This window comes from Mesoplodon densirostris, chromosome 8 (genome assembly GCF_025265405.1).
Source record: "Mesoplodon densirostris isolate mMesDen1 chromosome 8, mMesDen1 primary haplotype, whole genome shotgun sequence".
NCBI lineage: Eukaryota > Metazoa > Chordata > Mammalia > Artiodactyla > Ziphiidae > Mesoplodon > Mesoplodon densirostris.
In genome coordinates this window covers 39,271,214-39,294,823 of record NC_082668.1, presented here as the reverse complement: position 1 = coordinate 39,294,823, position 23,610 = coordinate 39,271,214, and the positions used below count along the sequence as shown (strand labels likewise).

At 41.3% G+C, this 23,610-nt stretch overlaps 1 protein-coding gene and 1 pseudogene across 3 annotated transcripts in view; one reads left to right on the top strand and one right to left on the bottom strand.

Annotated features, from left to right (window-relative positions):
- ANKRD44 (ankyrin repeat domain 44) overlaps positions 1 to 23,610 on the bottom strand; it is a 326,875-nt gene that overhangs the window by 238,232 nt on the left and 65,033 nt on the right. The gene's annotated exons all lie outside the window — the stretch shown is intronic.
- On the top strand, positions 20,445 to 21,565 carry LOC132495346 (eukaryotic peptide chain release factor subunit 1-like; annotated as a pseudogene).

The following is a 23,610-nucleotide window of genomic DNA, read 5'->3' as shown; positions in this document are numbered from 1 at the left end:
GGTGATCTGAGTTCAAATCTCAGCCCTGCTGCATATTAACCATGAACTTGGATAAATTATTTAGCATCTTTTCTCATTTGTAAGGTGAGGATAACAATAGTATCTACCTTGTAATAGTTGTTAGAGAATTAGAAGTTAGAATAGGAATTGGCACCTAAGTGGGCAAAAAAAAAATTAGTTATTATATTCTAGCCTCATTTTCTAAATAAAAAAAAAGTTCTCTATTAAGAGTAGATATCTAAGGGCTTCCCTGGTGGCGCAGTGGTTGAGAGTCCGCCTGCTGATGCAGGGGACACGGGTTCGTGCCCCGATCCGGGAAGATCCCACATGCCGTGGAGCGGCTGGGCCCGTGAGCCATGGCCGCTGAGCCTGCACGTCTGGAGCCTGTCCTCCGCAACAGGAGAGGCCACAACAGTGAGAGGCCCGCATACCACAAAAAAAAAAAAAAAAAAAAAAAAATAGATATGTAAGGAGTAGTCTTTTGTGCCCGTTTTGGACATTTGAGTTTCTAATGTTTACAGGATTACCTGGGTGATGAATTTGGGGTCATTTTTCTTTTCTTCATTATGCTTTTCTGTACTTAAAAAACTAACACCTGATTTTTTTTTTAAGCCTCATAGAACTTTCAAATACAAACTCAATTTTCTTTTTAGGAAAAGGAGTCAAGGGCTAGTAATAAGTAGATACGTTGATTGTTTTAAAAGTGCCTCTTATCTAATTATACCTGTTCCTATCCGATGCCACATGAGGTCAGTTACTATCCTTTCCTGGTATAGGACTGTTATAGCTCACAGGCTCTAAATTCAAAACAAATGTGAAGTTTATCATGGCTATAGATGGTGCCTTCCTGTTTGCAAGAAACAACAGTTCTGAATCTTGCCTAGATTCTTCTGACACAAAAGAGGATTACATAGCCAGAGCTTTTTATGTGTGTGGTGGGGAGGGAGTGAGGGACGGAAGGGAGGTGACCTTGGGCTTTGGATTTACTATGACCGGCTTATGTGCTGGATGATAACCACCTTTGGGGATCCAAGGAACCAAAGGCTTGAACAGAAAGTACTTATGAGGAAACCTTCAGTATCAAATTTGATGCCACATCTCTTAATTTTTCTTTTGATATCCAAGTATAAACTATAAAATCATTCAGCCCAATTCCAATATGGTTAATAATTTGAAACTCAGTAAATAAAAGGAATGTTCAATTAATCTTGTGTTTTCCAGTGCATTAGCTTTAAAAATAAATGTGGTTTGGGGGAATTTGATTCCCAAGGAAGGGTAATTTGCTTTAGCAAGGACTGGAATTTTGACCCAAAACCAGACCTAATAATCTGGCATTTATAAAAATAGGATTTCTGCCTTGGGATTTAAAAAGAGGTATGGGTTAGAAATTACTGTGCTTACCTTAAAAGTAATTTGCAACCCAAACATTCTCTTCTAGGCCTATGAACCAGTTCTCCCAACATAAACTGAGGAAAAACACTTTCAGTTACCTAAAAACAGCAATTCCTTCCTCCTGGCTATGTTAAACTCTCTTTCTCCTACCCTCCATGCCTCATAGAAGAAAACTTTTATGGCTTTCCCTGCAGAATTAGCTAATTGTACAAATCAATGACATAGCTTCAATAACCCTTTAATAACTTTTCTATGTTTTTCAAGACAAAAATGATCAGTGTTCTTCATTATAGTAAACCCATTTACAAGCTGTTGTGTAGCTTATAAATCCCTTGGTAAGAGACCAGCTATATATATTTTAGAATAGACTGTTACAGCTAGAGGGAATTTTAGAGTTGATCCAACTGGGCCGCACATTTGAATCCCCTGCAGAACTTTTAGAAATACCGATGCTGGGTGTACCCCACACCAATTAAATCAGAGTCTCTATGGATGGGGCTGGGGTACTGTATTTTTTAGGCACTCCTCAGGTGATCCTGATGCAGAATGAGGGTCACGTACCACAGATGTGATCCAACCACCTCATTCTACAGGTCAGGAAGTTGAGGCCCAGAGCTGTGAAGTGACATTCCTAAAGTCACATAAGTAATTAGCCCATAATAACGTGAGAGTTAGAACCCATGTCTTCAGATTCTTCTCTATTACATTACTTTCTTTCATAATTCTGTTTCTCCTTATGAAATTAGATCTCAGAGTCTGATTTTAAAAAGGGACCCCAATTTGAACCCAATTCCCTGAGAGTTTCCAGAGACCAGCTACACAACAGTCAGTCTAACTGTGGCCCGGACGCCCAGCCATTGGCTACTGTTATAACAACCACATCACCATTTGAGCTGGAAAACGCCCACTGCTGCCATCTTCACCAGGAAGCAGCAGCCTAATTAGCAATCTATTTTAATGGTTTTCTTTATTGCTTCCATCAACCCCTGTCCTGATACTTCTCTTCAAAAGAAATAATAACAACCGTCTCTAAAAAACTTCATTTGGTGGTAAACGGAATTTCTAGGGTAGGGAAGAACTAAAAGCTTTCATGTAAAGAAATGGCTTCAGGGCAACTTCTTGAAAAAGAAATTAGTTGCTAATGGGTGGTCTGAAGCTTTGCTTTCAGGAAGAGCTGACACGGGGCTGCAGAAATAGTGTATGGAGCTAGAATGGGCCAAGCTCCTCAAGAGCTGGGTGTCATGTGGCATCGCTGGTCCCTTTCCAGATTCTGGAAAGGGATAAGCACAATGACCCCACCTGGGGTTTCACGAATACCTCCTGATTCACACAACTTAAGGTGTGAAAACCCCTGGAAAGCAGTCTCCTCTGCTTGTCCTGCCTGATCCCATGTGAGTGTCCCAATCCTGCTTACCTATTAAAAATAACCAAGAAAATGTTTTTGTTTTAACCAAAAGTTATCCTCTTGGGGCAGGAAGAAAAAGACAGCTGACCTGTGAGAAAGAGGGGTCAGAACCACAGCAGAGTAGAATGAGAACTGGCCCAGGGGTCCGAAGACCTCAGTTCCAGCCCTGCTCCTGCCACTTACTGGTGGCATATGTTGGGGCAAATCTATTTCTTCCTTTTCTTTTTGGCTGTGTTCGGTTTTCGTTGCTGCACCTGGGCTTTCTCTAGTTGCGGCAAGCGGGGGCTACACTTCGTTGCGTTGCACAGGCTTCTCATTGCGGTGGTTTCTCTTGTTGCAGAGCATGGGCTCAAGCAATGTGGGCTTCAGTAGTTGCAGCACACGGGCTTAGATGCTCCGCGGCATGTGGGATCTTCCCAGAACGAGGTTCAAACCCGTGTCCCCTGCAATGGCAGGTGGATTCTTAACCACTACACCCCAGGGAAGTCCCCGAGCAAGTCCATTTCTAGTGGCTTATTTTACTCATGGGCAAAGCTGGGATCACACCTGATGGGTTGGTTATGAAGACCAAGTAGATAACTTCATAGATAATTTATATTTTAAGAAATCCTTATAGAAGAATCTAGCCCAGAGAGGAACCAAGATGGCGGAGTAGAAGGACATGCTCTCACTCCCTTTTGGAAGAACACCAGAATCACAACTATCTGCTGGACAGTCATCGACAGGAAGACACTGGAACTCACCAAAACAGATACCCGACATCCAAAAACAAAGGAGAAGCCACAATGAGACGATAGGAGGGGCGCAATCACAGTAAAATCAAATCCCATAACTGGTGGGTGGGTGACTCACAGACTGGAGAACACTTATACCACAGAAGTCCACCCACTGGAGTGAAGGTTCTGAGCCCCATGTCAGGCTTCCCAACCTGGTGGTCCGGCAACAGGAGGAGGAATTCCTAGAGAATCAGACTCTGAAGCCTAGTGGGAACTGATTGCAGGACTTTGACAGGACTGGGGGAAACAGAGACTCCACTCCTGGAGGGCACACACAAAGTAGTGTGTGCATCAGGACCCAGGGGAAGGAGCAGTGACCACAGGGGAGACTGAACCAGACCTACCTACTAGTTGTGGAGGGTCTCCTGCAGAGGCAGGGGGTGGCTGTGGCTCACCGTGGGGACAAGGACACTGGCAGCAGAAGTTCTGGGAAGTATTCCTTGGTGTGAGCCCTCCCAGAGTCTGCCATTAGCCACAGCAAAGAGCCCAGGTAGGCTCCAGTGTTGGGTTGCCTGAGGCCAAACAACCAACACAAGGGAACCCAGCCCCACCCATCAGCAGTCAAGTGGATTAAAGTTTTACTGAGCTCTGCCCACCAGAGCAACAGTCAGCTCTATCCACCACCAGTCTCTCCCATCAAGCCTCTTAGATAGCCTCATCCACCAGAGGGCAGACAGCAGAAGCAAGAAGAACTACAATCCTGCAGCCTGTGGAACAAAAACCACATTCACAGAAAGATAGACAAGATGAAAAGGCAGAGGGCTATGTACCAGATGAAGGAACAGGATAAAATCCCAGAAAAACAAGTAAATAAAGTGGAGATAGCAAACCTTCCAGAAAAAGAATTCAGAATAATGATAGTGAAGATGATCCAGGACCTCGGAAAAAGAACAGAGGCAAAGATCGAGAAGATACAAGAAATGTTTAACAAAGACCTAGCAGAATTAAAGAACAAACAAACAGAGATGAACAATACAATAACTGAAATGGAAACTACACTAGAAGGAATCAATAGCAGAATAACTGAGGCAGAAGAACGGATAAATGAACTGGAAGACAGAATGGTGGAATTCAGTGCTGTGGAACAGAATAAAGAAAAAAGAATGAAAAGAAATGAAGACAGCCTAAGAGACCTCTGGGACAACATTAACTGCAACAATATTCACATTATAGGGGTCCTAGAAGGAGAAGAGAGAGAGAAAGGACCTGAGAAAATATTTGAAGAGATTATAGTCAAAAACTTCCCTAACATGGGAAAGGAAATAGCCACCCAAGTCCAGGAAGCACAGCAAGTCTCATACAGGATAAACCCAAGGAGAAACATGCTGAGATACATAGTAATCAAACTGACAAAAATTAAAGACAAAGAAAAATTATTGAAAGCAGCAAGGGAAAAATGACAAATAACATACAAGGGAACTCCCATAAGGTTAACAGCTGATTTCTCAGCAGAAACTCTACAAGGCAGAAGGGAGTGGCATGATATACTTAAAGTGATGAAAGGGAAGAACCTACAACCAAGATTACTCTACCCAGCAAAGATCTCATTCAGATTCGATGGAGAAATCAACAGCTTTACAGACAAGCAAAAGCTAAGAGAATTCAGCACCACCAAACCAGCTCTACAGCAAATGCTAAAGGAACTTCTCTAAGTGGGAAACACAAGAGAAGAAAAGGACCTACAAAAACAAACCCAAAACAATGAAGAATATTGTCACAGGAACATACATATTGATAATTACCTTAAACGTGAACGGATTAAATGCTCCAACCAAAAGACACAGGCTTGCTGAGGGATACAAAAACAAGACCCATATATATGCTGTCTACAAGAGACCCACTTTAGACCTAGGGACACATACAGATTGAAAGCAAGAGGATGGAACAAGATATTCCATGCAAATGGAAATCAAAAAAGCTGGAGTAGCACTACTCATATCAGATAAAATAGACTTTAAAATAAAGAATGTTACAAGAGACAAGGAAGGACATTATGTAATGATCAAGGGATCAATCCAAGAAGAAGATATAACAATTATAAATATATATGCACCCAACATAGAAGCAACTCAATATATAAGGCAACTGCTAACAGCTACAAAAGAGGAAATCGGGGCCTCCCTGGTGGCGCAAGTGGTTGAGAGTCCGCCTGCCGATGCAGGGGATACGGGTTCGTGCCCCGGTCTGGGAGGATCCCATATGCCGCGGAGCGGCTGGGCCCGTGAGCCATGGCCGCTGAGCCTGCGCATCCGGAGCCTGCGCGTCCGGAGCCTGTGCTCCGTGACGGGGGAGGCCACAACAGTGAGAGGCCCGCATACCGCAAAAAAAAAAAAAAAGAGGAAATCGACAGTAACACAATAATAGTGGGGGGCTTTAACATCTCACTCACACCACTGGACAGATCATCCAAAATGAAAATAAATAAGGAAACACAAGCTTTAAATGGCACAATAGACCAGATAGATTTAATTGATATTTATAGGACATTCCATCCAAAAACAGCAGATTACACTTTCTTCTCAAGTGTGCACGGAACATTCTCCAGGATACATCACACCTGGGTCTCAGATCAAGCCTCAGTACATTTAAGAAAACTGAAATCATATCAAGCATCTTTTCTGACCACAACGCTATGAGATTAGAAATGAATTACAGGGAAAGAAACGTAAAAAACACAAACACATGGAGGCTAAGCAATACGTTACTAAATAACAAAGAGATCACTGAAGAAATCAAAGAGGAAATCAAAAAATACGAAGAGACAAATGACAATGATAACACGATGATACAAAACTATTTGATGGGGCCTCCCTGGTGGCGCAAGTGGTTGAGAGTCCGCCTGCCGATGCAGGGGATACGGGTTCGTGCCCCGGTCTGGGAGGATCCCATATGCCGCGGAGCGGCTGGGCCCGTGAGCCATGGCCGCTGAGCCTGCGCGTCCGGAGCCTGCGTGTCCGGAGCCTGTGCTCCGCAACGGGGGAGGCCACAACAGTGAGAGGCCCGCATACCGCAAAAAAAAAAAAAAAAAAAAACTATTTGATGCAGCAAAAGCAGTTCTAAGAGGGAAGTGTATAGCTATACAAGCCTACCTTAAGAAACAAGAAAAATCTCAAGTAAACAATCTAACCTTACACCTAAAGGAACTAGAGAAAGAAGAACAAACAAAACCCAAAGTTAACAGAAGGAAAGAAATAATAAACATCAGAGCAGAAATAAATGAAATAGAAACAAAGAAAACAATAGCAAGGATCAATAAAACTAAAAGCTGGTTCTTTGAGAAGATAAACAAAATTGATAAACCATTAGCCAGACTCATCAAGAAAAAGAGGGAGAGGACTCAAATCAATTAAATTAGAAGTGAAAAAGGAGAAGTTACAACAGACACTGCAGAAATACAAAGCATCCTAAGAGACTACTTACAAGCAACTCTATGCCAATAAAATGGACAACCTGGAAGAAATGGACAAATTCTTAGAAAGGTATAACCTTCCAAGACTGAACCAGGAGGAAACAGAAAATATGAACAGACCGATCACAAGTAATGACATTGAAACTGTGATTAAAAATCTTCCAACAAACAAAAGTCCAGGACCAGATGGCATCACAGGTGAATTCTGTCAAGCATTTAGAGAAGAGCTAACACCCATCCTTCTCAAACTCTTCCAAAAACTTTCAGAGGAAGGAACACTCCCAAACTCATTCTATGAGGCCACCATCACCCTGATACCAAAACCAAAGATACTACCAAAAAAAGAAAATTACAGACCAATATCACTGATGAATACAGATGCAAAATGCTCAACAAAATAAATACTAGCAAACAGAATCCAACAGCACATTAAAAGGATCATACACCATGATCAAGTGGGATTGATCCCAGAGATGCAAGGATTCTTCCATATACTCAAATCAATCAATGTGATACACCATATTAACAAACTGAAGAAGAAAAACCATATGATCATCTCAATAGATGCAGAAAAAGCTTTTGACAAAATTCAATACCCATTTATGATAAAAACTCTCCGGAAAGTGGGCATAGAGGGAACCTGCCTCAACATAATAAAGGCCATATACAACAAACCCGCAGCAAACATCATTCTCAATGGTGAAAAACTGAAAGCACTTCCTCTAAGATCAGGAACAAGACAAGGATGTCTACTCTCACCAGTATTATTCAACATAGTTTTGGAAGTCCTAGTCATGGTAATCAGAGAAGAAAAAGAAATAAAAGGAATACAAATTGGAAAAGAAGAAGTAAAACTGTCACTGTTTGCAGATGACATGATACTATACATAGAGAATCCTAAAAATGCCACCAGAAAAGTACTAGATCTAATCAATGAATTTGGTAAAATTGCAGGATACAAAATTAATGCACAGAAATCTCTTGCATTCCTATACAGTAATGATGAAAAATCTGAAAGAGAAATTATGGAAACACTCCCATTTACCACTGCAACAAAAAGAATAAAATACCTAGTAATAAACCTACCTAGGGAAACAAAAGACCTTTATGCAGAAAACTATAAGGCACTGATGAAAGAAATTAAAGATGACACCAACAGATGGAGAGATACAGTATGTTCTTGGATTGGAAGAATCAATATTGTGAAAATGACTCTACTACCCAAAGCAATCTACAGATTCAATGCAATCCCTATCAAATTACCAATGGCATTTTTTACGGAACTAGAACAAATCATCTCAAAATTTGTGTGGAGACACAAAAGACCACAAATAGCCAAAGCAGTCTTGAAGGAAAAAAACGGGGCTAGAGGAATCAGACTCCCTGACTTCAGACTATACTACAAAACTACAGTAATCAGTATGGTACTGGCACAATATGGTACTGGCACAAAAACAGAAACACAGATCAATGGAACAAGATAGAAAGCCCAGAGATAAACCCACGCACCTATGGTCCGCTAATCTATGACAAAGGAGGCAAAGATATACAACGGAGAAAAGACGGTCTCTTCAATAAGTGGTGCTGGGAAAATTGGACAGCTACATGTAAAAGAATAAAATTAGAACACTCCCTAACACCATACAAAAAAATAAACTCAAAATGGATTCGAGACCTAAATGTAAGATCAGACACTATAAAACTCTTAGAGGAAAACCTAGGCAGAACACTCTTTGACATAAATCACAGCAAGATCTTTTTTGATCCACCTCCTAGAGTAATGGAAATAAAAGCAAAAATAAACAAATGGGACCTAATGAAACTTCAAAGCTTTTGCACAGCAAAGGAAACTATAAATAAGATGAAAAGACAACCCTCAGAATGGGAGAAAATATTTGCAAACGAATCAGCGGACAAAGGATTAATCTCCAAAATATATGAACAGCTCATGCAGCTCAATATTAAAGAAACAAACAACCCAATCCAAAAATGGGCAGAAGACCTAAATAGATATTTCTCCAACGAAGACATACAGATGGCCAAGAAGCACATGAAAAGCTGCTCAGCATTACTAGTTATTAGAGAAATGCACATCAAAGCTACAATGTGTTATCACCTCACGCCAGTTAGAATGGGCATCATCAGAAATTCTACAAACAACAAATGCTGGAGAGGGTGTGGAGAAAAGGGAACTCTCTTGCACTGTTGGTGAGAATGTAAATTGATACAGCCACTATGGAGAACAGTATGGAGGTTCCTTAAAAAACTAAAAATAGAATTACCATATGATCCAGCAATCCCACTGTTGGGCATATACCCAGAGAAAACCATAATTCAAAAAGACACATGCACCCCAACGTTCACTGCAGCACTATTTACAATAGCCAGGTCATGGAAGCAACCTAAATGCCCATCGACAGACGAACGGATAAAGAAGTTGTGGTACATATATACAGTGGAATATTACTCAGCCATAAAAAGGAAGAAACTGAGTAATTTGTTGAGACATGGATGGATCTAGAGACTGTCATACAGAGTGAAGTACTTTGAAAGAGAAAAACAAATATCGTATATTAACGCATGTATGTGGAACCTAGAAAATTGGTACAGATGAACCGGTTTGCAGGGCAGAAGTTGAGACACAGATGTAGAGAACAAACGTATGGAAACCAACGGGGGAAAGCCACGGAGGGGTGGGGATGGTGGTGTGATGAATTGGGCGATTGGGATTGACATGTATACACTGATGTGTATAAAATTGATGACTAATAAGAATCTGCAGTATAAAAAAACAAACAGAAAAAAACAACTAATACTAAACTTTCTCTGGGTTACTTGTATGGAAATATGTTAATATAGATGTTTCAGACATTACATGAAATTTCTAAAAATCTTATATGTTCTGGTATAATGTTATAAGTCATAATTCTAGTTATTACTTTAAAATGTATATATCATAAATAACTAAATTTCCTTGTCAATTGCATTATTATGAACTTTCATCAAATCTTTAACCGTGGTCATTTTTAAGTCTTTTGTCATTTACAGACAGTTCTGGGTGTACTCTGATGCTTTTGCAAAAATTTCCTATAAAAGGGTTTCATCTTCAAGGAATTCATGGAAAAGACTCTGACAAGTACAGTTTTCTGGTAACTGACTATACTGCTGAACTGAGTGAATAAGCATTTTCAGAACTCTAATGGAAAACTGATGAATTCATAAAAGTGCTAACAAAAGATCAAGATGAAAAAAATTAATTACATGGGACTGAGTGAACTGATGAGGATGATTATAATTTTTGTGACTTTCTGTTTGAATTTTTAAAAAAATCCCACAAGGACTCAGAGGCAAAAAATATACAAATCGATTTTCACTGCAAAGTAAAGGAGCTATTACAGTGGAGGATTACTGGACTGAATGTCAATATTATGACATAGAAAAAATATATATATATATGTGTGTCATCTTGGGCATGTTACTTAACTTCTTGTCTCATATGTAAAATGGAATAGTAGTAGTATTGTTGGGAAATTATGTGAGATAGTATATGTAATATAGAGCACTTAGAATGGTATATCGTTCAACCAAAGATTAAAAAAAAAAGAAATCCTTATAGAACTTCACATAAATTTAAGTATTACTGGGAAGAGCAAAGGAAATGAAAAGAGACTTACATCAGCAGATAAAAAGATAAAACATTCAGGAGTACTAAATTCCTAATAAAAGGATTTGACTATAGAACACGAAATGTCAAAAATATTAGTCCTTCTCCTGTTAAAACAAACTCTACAAGTAATATAGGCTCATGTGCAGAGACTAGAAAAATGCACATGAGAAAATTTTCAGTGATTTACGATTATTCATAATCAAACCTCCCAGAGATGATGCTATGAAATTTTGGAATTCATTTTTTCATACTTCCTCCTATCTGTGTATATATAAAAATAGAAAATTTTCCCCAAACTGAGTTGTAATAACTCTAGCTAATTAAGTCCTTTAAAAGCATAGAGGAAGTTTCAAGACCTAATGAATTAAATAATAACTAGTTTCTCCTTTTGATTACCATGTAATTAAAATATATGAAAAATATAGAGCACAGAAACACTGAAGGATAACATTTATAAAGCACTTATATTGTGCCAGGCACACACCTAAAGTCCATACACAAATTAACCTTTTTGGTTCTCACAATAGCTCCATGAAGTGGGTACAATTATTGTCCTGAAAGCAAGGCCCAGTGAAGTTAAGCAACTTGCCCCAAGGTCACACAGTAGGTAAAATGCTAAACTGGGATTAGAACCTAGGCAGTAAGGCTCCAGAGTCCACATTCTTAACCACTTGGCTATGCTGCCTCTCGAATAGAGATACAATATTGTCACTGTAGATACAATATTATCACGATTAGAAAAAAAAACTCCCTTACGCTTATCTATAACTTGGCAGCAAATGATATATAAAATAGGGATTGCTAAGCTAATCATAAAACTGTCCAACACGTTGAAAATCATAACCCAAATAATGTAGCAAATAAATACTGATTAAAGTAAACAGAACTTGCATTTCACAAGCACAGATGGAAGGATGATCTTGGAGGAGGGATACTGGTGACAAATGTAGCCAATACAAGCTTTCTTCAAGGATGCACTGTCTGTGTTTAGGTTTATGACGTAAAGGGTTAAACTGCCAAGAATTTTTAAAAAGGTTGATGCATCTGTGGCTGCATTTCCCCAGAGCACCATAACCCGTAGTCTTGCCAAAATTAAATAAAAGGATTGACTGTCCTCTTCCTTCCTCTGCCTTCAGAATGTCACCATTTGAACCATGTGGGGAATAAAGCTACTATGAACTCAGCATTCAGGAAGAATTTTCTGCTTGGATTGAAACCAAAACTCCTATTCCATGACCGGGTCCCAGGAGTCTCAGAGGGCACTAGAGGCAGATTCAAACACTCATCCCTTCCAAGGAAGATTTTGAAAAGGAAAAGCATGTGAGATAAGAAGGTATACAATTAATTATATCACAGGTACTGCTAAGACAGGGCTATATCCTAGGTTATGACATGTGCATGTCACCAGAGTGACCAAAGAGAAGTAACATTAAGTAGTATTTTTATGACATGTGAGAGGTACCCAATAAAGGAGAGGGAGCAAGGGAGAGTATATTAATCAAGAAAGCTAACTACTATGCCAAACATCCCCTAAATGTCAGTACTATTGCACAGTAGTTTGTTTCTTTCTCGTGTTACAGTCCAAAGCAGATTAGGAGAGGGCAGGGATCCATGTGGCCATTCAGGGTCTCAGGCCTCTTCCTCCAGGGCTTCCCTCACCTTCCAGGACCTCAGGGTCCTCTTCTGGATTCTGTGCTTACAGTCAACAAGCCATGAAAGACAAAGTAAAGGAACATGTGGGAGGTTTTATAGGGACGAGGCCAGAAAGTGACCACATTCTACTGGCCAGAACTCAGTCACCTGGCCCCACCCAACTGAAAGGAAGACTGGAAAACCGGACCCAGAGAGAAAAGAATACAGGGTTTGATGGAATATTTTCTCTGCCGTGAGGAGGAGGAAGGAAATCAATCCAGATTTGGACAAAAATAGACAGACATGCCTTTAGCTAAGTCATTGTCAGCAGCCATACTTCTTGGGGGTAAACTGAGCTGAACCTGAATTATCAATCAATTAAGAACATCCTACCATGAATACCTTTCCCTAGCCCTGCCAAACATGGAATGATAATCCCATGTTCCTCTAGGGCAGTGGTTCTTAACCAAGGGCGATGTTGCCCTGTCAGGGACATTTGGCAACGCCTGAAGACATTTTTGATTGTCACAGTTGGGTGAGGAGTGCCACAGACATCTAGTAGGTAGAGGCCAGGGATACTGCTAAACATCCTACGGTCCAAAGCAGTCCGATGCAGATTAGGAGAGGGCAGGGATCCACGTGGCCATTCAGGGTCTCAGGCCTCTTCCTCCAGGGCTTCCCTCAACTTCCAGGACCTCAGGGTCCTAATCTGTGCACAAGACAATCCCCCATAAGAGAGAATTATCTGGCCCAAAATGTCAACAGCACCATGGTTAAGAAGCTCTGCTCTAGGCCTTGAATCTAGGGTCTTGTTCATACACCTATTATAATACTTCCATTCATGGGCCATTTCTTTCTTTCTTTATTTTTGTGTGGTACGCAGGCCTCTCACTGCTGTGGCTTCTCCCATTGCGGAGCACAGTCTCCGGACACGCAGGCTCAGCGGCCATGGCTCACGGGCCTAGCCGCTCCGTGGCACGTGGGACTCTCCCGGACCAGGGCACAAACACGTGTCCCCTGCATCGGCAGGCGGACTCTCAACCACTGCGCCACCAGGGAAGCCCCATGGGCCATTTCTGTGTACCTAGTATGTGCCCGGTGCTTCACCTAGCACACTGTAATGGAATAGTTATTTCCATGTCTCTTCTTCCCCTTCCCCACTAGATTATGAGTTCAGGGCAAGAACAGAATTGGTTTTTGTATCCATCACCACCCTCCAGTGTCCACTAATATCAGGCATATAATACATGTTGAATGAGTAGATGGGTGGATGACCCTGAACCACTGTGTCCCACACTCTCACCTTCTGAATAAATGCTCTCACCTTCTGAATAAATGAAGGTATTTGGTTCTCAAGACTTCCCATTTTGAAAACCTAACAAAACAACAACAAGGAGGTGATAATCCAGTCTGTCCTTAAGAAATCCAATGCTCAAAGGAGCACATGGCCTTAGAGGCTGGTAATGAAGCACAAAGCCTCACCTTCATAAGTCACCTCTTCACAAACCCTCATCCAGACCCAAAGATATAGGAAGTTGTACCCATGTGGCAGCTGCCTGTTGAACTTCATTTGATCTGAGCTCTGTATATGCAACTACCATCCCAGCTCCAATAACACAGCACATGGGGATGGGCACAATGACAAAACTGTTTGTCATTCAAAATCTGTCCACACAAGAGAAGAGAAGAGGAGCCCCTAAGGTCTGGAGTAAGGCCCACTTCCTTCTAGAAAGTAGTTTCCCTTGATGGCAGTGAGTCCACTGATCCAGACAGAAGTCAGCCCATGAGGTTCCTTTCCTGGTTCTCTTCCCTCCTCATCTCTCCCCATCCTCTGCATCAGCTTTTGAAGCTAAAAGACAGTAAAGGGCTTCCCTGGTGGCGCAGTGGTTGAGAGTCCACCTGCCGATGCAGGGGACATGGGTTCGTGCCCCGGTCCGGGAGGATCCCACGTGCCATGGAGCGGCTGGGCCCGTGAGCCACGGCCGCTGAGCCTGCGCGTCCAGAGCCGGTGCTCCGCAACGGGAGAGGCCACAACAGTGAGAGGCCCACGTACTGCAAAAAAAAAAAAAAGGCAGTAGAGCTCTCGGGCACATCTCAAAGCATGTCAAGGACAGATGGAACGTGTTGTTATACCACTCAGCACCAAAACACCACCTCAACTTTGAAAAACGTTTTCCAAGAAAGTTCTTTCATATTTGTTATCTTATTTGACCCTCATCCTCTTCCTTCAAGACTAATCTTCTCTCACAACACTTTTCAGTGGTTTGAAGCTTTACTGGGACAAAACATGGTCCCAGTGCATTTTACCCTGGGCAGCTCTGCTATGGTGCACACCCTCATGCTGGGTGGAGAGAGAACAAAATTTGAAACCAGAGAGCCTGGCTCCATCCAATTGCTGACGCTGTCACTCACCAGCTCTACGGCTCAGTTTATGTCATCATTTTCTCTGGGACCATCTCCTCCTATATAAAGCAGAAACAGTGTCTCCTGTGCTACTTCATCCACTGCTCTTAAAAGGATCCAGTGGGGGGGCTTCCCTGGTGGCGCAGTGGTTGAGAATCTGCCTGCTAATGCAGGGGACACGGGTTCGAGCCCTGGTCTGGGAGGATCCCACATGCCGCGGAGCAACTAGGCCTGTGAGCCACAACTACTGAGCCTGCACGTCTGGAGCCTGTGCTCCTCAACAAGAGAGGCCGCGATAGTGAGAGGCCCGTGCACCGCGATGAAGAGTGGCCCCCACTTGCCACAACTAGAGAAAGCCCTTGCACAGAAACAAAGACCCAACACAGCAAAAATAAATAAATTAATGAACTCCTGCCCCCAACATCTAAAAAAAAAAAAAAAAAGGATCCAGTGGGATACACCATGCAAAAGCATTTCGTAATGTGGTGTCCTAGCTTCTTCCCAGAAATGATTAATATGCCTCTCAGCCACTGAATGTCTCTGACTAAGGTTGAACTGCTAGCAAATACAAATTAGATCACATAAATGATGTTATTAAACTAAGGGCTGTACTTTTTTCTTCAACCAATATCTGATGATTTCTAAATTGACTTAACAAAGGGAATAAACAGAAACTGCTTATATTCTCTTTCATGTCACAGCTTCTCATTGTTTAGCAATAACTCAAGTGTAACCGCACTCATCTTTGGCCAAGATAAATAATGCAATGAAACAATTCAAAACCATACACTGTTCTTTCAGTTTTCTCTCCTAAGACACCACAAAACTGGAATGACAGAGGAATGTCTTGGGACCACTGGATGTACTTTTTTTCATAATGAATAATATATAAACATATAATCTGTTTAGAAGTCTCACACAATACAAAAATATAGAGTAAACAAAAAACCCACCCATCTTCACTCCCCAGAGGTACTCAGCCATCAGTCTGTCTGGTGTGCATCCTGCCAGACTTCTTTCTGCAAATAACTATATGTGTTTATATACAGAAATCTCTTATTCTGTTTTGTTATATAATAGAGATCATACTTTAAGAGCTGTCCTACAACTTGCTTTTTTGACTTTTTGTATATTTTCCCATGTCACGCATGCCTATCCACCTCATCTTTTTAATAGCCTATGGTTTTCTGTTAGGTAAATACCCCCAAATTTACTTAACCTTAATGGTCCTCGATTTCCAAAATTACAAAACTTTGCTAAACTTTAAAACTTTAAAATCTCCATTTGATTGCCTCTCTCCAAATTTCACCTGAAAACCACTTCCAGTAAGTTCTAATATCTCCTTTCAATAGAGTCATTTTAAGAAAAGGCTGAAGAGAGGGTTAGCAGTCTATACTCAATGCTAAATCTTTCAAACTTCATTTCTTATTCGTTGCTAACAGCATTTGTTCAATTAGTCCTACGTTTCACCTTCAGAGAGAATGGGCCTATACCTATGGGCTTTCTATGTTAAGCATTACAAACTTCAGCCTCAACACACACACACACACACACACACACACACACACACACACACAAAATGCTAAGACGAAAGAAAGAAGGCTTGCATGTGAAAATCTTAGCAAGCTATATGGAATTGTCTACCCAGTTAAGCATGGTCTTGGGTTCTATAAAAGAACTAAATAGAATGATACTGCTAGAATTTTCCACAAGAGAAAAACTATCTTCACTTGGAATTTCCAAATTCAAATATTTGTTGATTGCCTACTATATACTGAGAGGGGATCAAAAGTAGTCTGAGATCCAACCTCTGCCTTCTAGAAGCTATAAAACAGCTGGGGAGGTGAGGTGTACAGGAATAAAACAAGTAACTAACAATGCAAAGTAGTCCAAAGGCATTCATTTGAGTGAGCAAATGAATGGTTCAGGCAATGGTGCTCCATGCGGAGCTCTCAGGGGCAGTAAATCAAGGGAAGTAACACCACACAAGTTACTCTGAATAGGGCCCTCAGCACTGCAGTGAGGGCTTGAAACATAGGGTCAATTGATGAGGGCTATTTGTTACATGACCATCAAATAGTAATTCTGAGTCTAAGACACTCCTGGACAAATGAATAGAAGTATAAGTGCACATCTGGTAGAAATAGGACATAATAATGCTCCAACAGGTGAAAACCCAAAAGATGCCACCTAGATGCTCAATACAGACCCAGAGCTATATCCAGAATCTCCCAACCCCTGCCCCTTCTATGGGTCAAAGAGGCTGCAAAGCACTATCTCTGCAAAGCTTTCCTGGCGGGATCAGAATTTAAGTTGTAGGCACTTTTCCTCTCCTGAAGGCTGACTGCATGTAAATACATTCAAAAACCATCACTAAGCATCTATTATGTGTCTGTTGCCTAAGTTAAGAGCAGATTAAGAAGACACATGGTTCTTACCTTGAAAGCGTTCACAAGTATCTGAACAACTGAACCCACCTCCCCAGCTAATCAATGGTAGAGCCTGAACACACTGAAAAAAAGGAGCAACAGGAGACCATACGCAAACAATATTTCTGTAGGCCAATAAAAAGAGGATATTACAAAAGATTTCTTGTGTTCACTTATTCTTACAATGTTGAGCCTTATCATCTACAGGGCCTAGTCGTTTCTTTCAACTCTATGGACAGAAGTGTTGTCTATCTATATATCCCTTTAATGGAGCTTTTAAATAAGTTTCAATTTTCTTTCTCCATTCATCACAAAGGTAGCCTCGCTCTAAGCCCCAAACTGCCAATATCTCCCCTCAACAAATGCCTAAAAAAATAAAGGAAGGGAGGGAGCAAAGGAGAGAAAGAAAGAAAAGGAAAGAAAGAAAGAAAGAGAGAGAGAGAGAGGGAGGGAGGGACGGAGGGAGGGAGGGAGGAAGGAAGAGAAATTTTACAGTAGCTATGAGAAAAAGAGAACTGCTGTACCACATCAAGTCCAAGTTTGTACAGAGCACGTCGTAAGAAGAAACACACTATACTGTAGTTAAAATGACTTACAGAAGCAGCATAGGCACAGCAACATTCAGAAATACTAGGGGGAAAATCGAGAGAAGCAAGACATTACTGACTGTCTCTCACTAGAAGTCAAGAAAATAAGCGAAACAAAGTGTTCTTTGAAGGCTTGGCAGCAGCAAAGATGGCCACAGTGTAGAACTGAGGTGATGAGAGGCAGCACAGACTCATTTTTGGAGCAAACTCGACTTCTTTAAGTTGCTTTTTGCCATCGATTGTGGGTCTCATATAATAGCTGATTTTTTCCCCTAAGAATAGACCTTTGTTCTCATATAGTACTGCACTCTTGAATGTTTCAGTACTAGTTACGACGCTTAGGGAAGGCACCAAATACTATATTTGTTCAAAACAGAGAAGGAATCAATTATTAAATCATCTTTTCTAAGAACTCACCAATCTATAAATAAAATGTGTTTGGAAAACAAATATTTTCCGGCCTCTGCTGTTTTTACTTTCAGTAGCATTAACTTAAAAGGTACCATTTCAGCAATATTTTTCTCAAAAGACGAGACTTATCAACTCACTTGCATTCAAGCCACTCTGGTCCTCTCCTTTTTTTTTAGGAATGAAGCTCTATTCAAGGGAGCCTGTGCTCATTAAAAATATCTCACAGCATTAATGTTCTCATTAGAAGCGTCAATGGGTGTGATGTCTTTAATGCTGGCTCTGTTTGTGTCTACTGTTCACCTGTGCAAATGTCTAAATGACCGTTGATAAACAATATGTAAATCACTGCAAAAGAGAATCACGCAGAAAAACCTGGAGCTTAATTACATGTCCCAGAGCATCACCTCCAAAGATACAAAAGGTCTGATGGTTTTATCTATCTTGTGATAGATTTGGAATTAAGTGATCAGATTCTCTACAATAATATTGTAATAAAAGATAATACTTAATTCCTTACAAAAGGAACATCCTTACCAAATAAGCTTAGTTTATTCCCGCTGTTTTCCCTTATTTACTGTGCACCAGTAATGCACGGGAATGCAGTGGCCTCCCTTCCACTCCTGAAATGCATCAGCCCTCTCCCTTCTCACAGCTTCTGCACAGACAATTCCCTCTGTCTAGAACATTCTATACACTCTTCCTCACCTAGATAAATCCAATTCACCTTCCAGATCTCAATTCAAAAGGCCCTTGTCCAGAACACCCTTCCCTCACCACACTCCCACTGTCCCGTCCAGATGAGATTCCCCCGTTACACAGGTTCTTGCAGCTTCCTGTGCTTTCCCCTCAGAGCAGTTATCAGTCTGTAGAGTAATTATGTAACTGTGTGTGTTATTTGACTAATATCCATCTTTCTGCACTAGACTGTAAGCCCTGTCAAAACAGAGACTATGGCTGTTTTGCTTTCACTGGATTCTTGGAGCCTAACGCAATGCCTGGAATACAGTAGGCACCAATTTGCTGAATAAATTTAGTAAGCAAACCCCATCACGTCCTGACACCCTGCCATATAAATGGTCAGGCCAAATAAAGATGAAGTGAAGAAAATAGTGTTCTGAAAACTGTCTGATCAATCGGCTTGACATAGTGCTAGTAAGTAGATTCTTCGCGGCGAATTTAGTTTATCTTGATCTATGCTATGGTCATGACCCTGACAAAGAACTGGTTTAGTCCTAAGGATAGCATAATATGAGAGAAGGATTAGGCTCCACAGTGTAGTTCAGAAAATCCCAAACAGCAGTGGCTTAAACAAGACAGATGCATATTTCTCCCTCACTGTAAACAAGGTCTAAATACGAAGTTACCCAGGACTGCTACAGTGGTCTGCAGTGAGAAGACCCAGGTTCCATCTACCTTGCTGCAAAACTCTCCTTAGCATCTACTTCATGCTTCTACTTCATGATCCATCAAGGCTGCTCAAGTCCAGCCATCCCACCCAATTATAAGCATCAGTAGGAAAGAAAGAGGTAAAAAAGCTTCCCCCTTTTTAGAAATTCACACATAAGTCCTTTAGTCGGAATGTAGTCATACAGCCATACCTAGAGGCAAGGGAAGCTAGAAAATATAGTCTGTATTCTAGAAGAAGTTTATATTAATAACAAAGAAAGGAAGGCTGGATACTGGGAGACTATCAGTAGTTTCTGCCACAAATTGCAAAAATATTTGAGGGGATCTCGTTTGCTGTTCCTGGTAACAGCAGGTCCCTCCTCAAATGGATGTCATCTAAGCAAGTAAGACCGACCAAACGGGAGAAAGAAACCTGTATGTGCAACAACAGAATGTAATTCAAGCCTTGATATGAACAAACAAGTTAGTCTCCATGCAAGATAACCAAGTATCACCGTCACATGAGTTCTAAAATGTGTTTTTAGTTTTGCTTGGATTTTATTTTCTATTTTCATAAGATGTCTGTACCATTTACACTGCCCCAGAGCAGACTTAGAGTTTCATGTTTTATAGCCTGCCAGTTCTACTGCATATCACCTTTGCTTCGGTCTTTGAACTATTTTTTTAATCTTTGGGAGTTTCAATACCCTGATGGATTTCAGATCATGAACAAGAGATGAAAATGTGACCAGGGGAACACTCATGTAAAAACCAAATGCAGGGTGTCCTACATCAGAGCCACCGCCAGGGAGGAGCAGCCGCTGCCACCAAAGAGTGGCCCTGAGGGAGAAGGCAGCGAGAACACAGCAGATGACCCCAGCGCTGCCGACAGGGACGTGGAGATCTGGAAGAGCAGGAAGCTCATTAAGAGCTTGGAGGCGGCCCGCAGCAAAGGCACAGGCATGATATCACTGATCATCCCTCCCAAAGACCAGATTTCATGAGTGGCAAAAATGTTAGCAGAGGAGTTTGGAAGTGCATCTAACTTTAAGTTACTAGCAAACCACCTTCCAGTCCTGGGAGCCATTACATCTTTACAACAAAGACTCAAGTTTTATAACGAAGTACATCCAAATGGCCTGGTAGTTTACTGTGCTACAACTGTAACAGAAGAGGGAAAGGAAAAGAAAGTCAACATTGACTTTGAACCTTTCAAACCAAGTGATACGTCATTGTATTTGTGGGACAACCAATTCCATCCAGAGGCTCTTACAGCACTGCTTCCAGAAGACAGCAAGTTGGCATCACTGTAACAGATGGTAGTGGTGACTTTTTGGCACACTCCAAGGAAATACAAGAGAAGTCCTGCACAAATTCACTGTGGCTCTCCCGGAGAAACATGGTGGAGGAGGTCAACCAGCCTGCATCTTGCCCATTTAAGAATGGGAAGTGACCTAACTCTATCTGGAAAGTAGCTCAGACTGCGGGGCAGCTGTTTATTTCTGGGGACAAAGTGAACGTGACTGGTATCGGCTTAGCTGGATCAGCTGACTTTAAAACTGAACTAAGTCTATCTGATATGTTTGATCAGAGGTTACAATCAAAAGTTTTTAAATTAGTTGATACATCCTACGGTGGTAAAAATGGATTCAACCAAGGTATTGAGATATCTACTGAAGTCCTCTCCAACGTGAAGCTCATTCAAGAGAAGAAATTAATAGAGCGATACTTTGATGACATCAGCCAGAGAGATGTTCTTCATTGTCAAAGCACAGAAGAGCACAAAATTTTCTATCAACTCCAGAGAAAGAGAAGGATAAATCTCATTTTACAGACAAAGAGACACGACAAGAACATGAGCATGATGCCCCTGCTGGAATGGTTTGCTGACAGCTATAAAAAAAAATTTGGAGCTATGTTGGAAATTGTCACAGATAAGGCACAAGAAGGATCCCAGTTTGTGAAAGGATTTGGTGCAGTTGGAGGTATCTTGCAGTACCGAGTAGATTTCCAGGGGATGGAAAACCAAGGGGGAGACAATGAATTTTTTGACTTTGATGATTACTAGGTAGTTGACATGGGTCTGGCGAAACGTGCCTCACCCTCCAGCATCCAACCCAAGGAACATACCCGTGGTGGAATCCAAACAGATCCCTGCCTTACAATTGGAACATTTCTAGAACTTAATCCACGAGCACTGGATATTGAAAAGAAAACCGAAACAAAACCTGACCCAACCCTATACTTTGGTTTGTCATGGTATCAGCACAGCAGCCTACAGCTAAGTTCCTAAATGCCACTTTGGACTAATTTTTATTTATTTATTTATTTTTTCCGGTACGCGGGCCTCTCACTGTTGTGGCCTCTCCCGTTGCGGAGCACAGGCTCCGGACGCGCAGGCTCAGCGGCCATGGCTCACGGGCCCAGCCGCTTCGCGGCATGTGGGATCTTCCCGGACCGGGGCACGAACCCGTGTCCCCTGCATCGGCAGGCGGACTCTCAACCACTGCGCCACCAGGGAAGCCCCCGGACTAATTTTTAAATCCTAGTTTTTATTTTTACTCGACAGTGAAATTGGTTGCTCTCGTATATTATGGGAAAAAAAAATGATGTTTTTAAACTTCATACATAGAAGCAAAAATACTTTCACTGCTGTAAACCTTCAAAAGTTAATAGAAATGAGATCATTCGATTGGAGAAAAATTAAATTGCTGCATTTCAGTGACCCATTTACATGGCATCCTCAGATTAGACTGCATAAGAAGAAATATATGTGGTGAATACTGGAGAAAAAAATACCAAATACAATCAGTCTAATTCTTGTCAAATGGCTTCAGTGTGGGTTTTCAGTCAGAAGAGGGGCTTTTCATTTTTCTGCTAATCTCTCAAACACACTCCCTTATAATATATGCATTTGGGGTCATATGACTTCTGCATTTCCTAAAATACCAATGGTTGAATTGTTAATTATGGAATAAAACTTACATAGAAAAATATACTCAAGAGGTAAGTCAAACCAGACTGGTACCTTCTTTAAAAAAAAAAAAAAGAGTTGGTCAGACTTCAACTACTAAACTCGAGGTATTTCAGAAATTAAGAGGAAGAGCTGGGCAAGAAGCAAGATGGGAATCCCCAAAACTGTTCTAAAAACGGCAAGCTAGTAGCACCAGTGACAGCTGCTAGAAGCGTAAAGGAAACCTTTACAAAATTGCTAGATTCGACCTCACTTGCTTCTAGGAGTCCTCCTCTGAGGGAAACAACACTTTGTGCCCAGTTTAGATTTAGTGTGGCTACAGCAGTCTTGAAGTAAGTTTTTTTGATTAACCACAGCAGCATGTGGTAATGTTTTACTGCAGATAAGTCATCTCAGAAAGACAGATCCGAGGACATGGTATACTGCATAATAACCAAACCTCACAGTTTTCTGGCCCATTCTCCAGCCCACCCTAACACACACCCATCCTCTCTTAAAAGTAACTGTCTGCCCTTTGCAGTCAGGAAATTCTACAACAAGCCAGCCTGTGATCAAAGGCCTCTCCATCAGCTTTCCCCAGATACATAATCCACAGCTGGCAAAGACTCAGAAACATCCTCTTGACCATGAATAAATTTGATTTTTCGGACTGGAGGTATGCAAAATCATGTTATACAGCCCACAATGATCATGCATTTGAAGATTACTCCTCCTTTCCAGGACAAATTTTCTCTTTCTGAATCTCGGTCCTGTTTCTGAGGTGTACCAAGACATCAGGTCTGAAAAATTAGAGGAGAATTTCCCATTGCCAGGGAAGACTGTCGGAAAAGCTCATGACTTAAAAGGAGAAAAGGAAAATAGAATTAAATTTGTCAATGTGTGAAGATGCCAATAGGCATTACACACACGCCCGCAGGCGCACAAACACACACAGTGCTAGGAGTCAAATACGCTCAGGAAACACTAACTGAAAGGTTTCTTTCTTGCAGACCTTCTCAGAGCCTTTAATATTGCCAGTATGCATTATGGATCTCCAAGAGGGGCACAGTAGACAGATCTTCCACTTCAACTCTTGTTCATCTTATATGGCAAATGCTCTGTAGAATATACATGGCAACATACTAGAATGGAAAGAAATG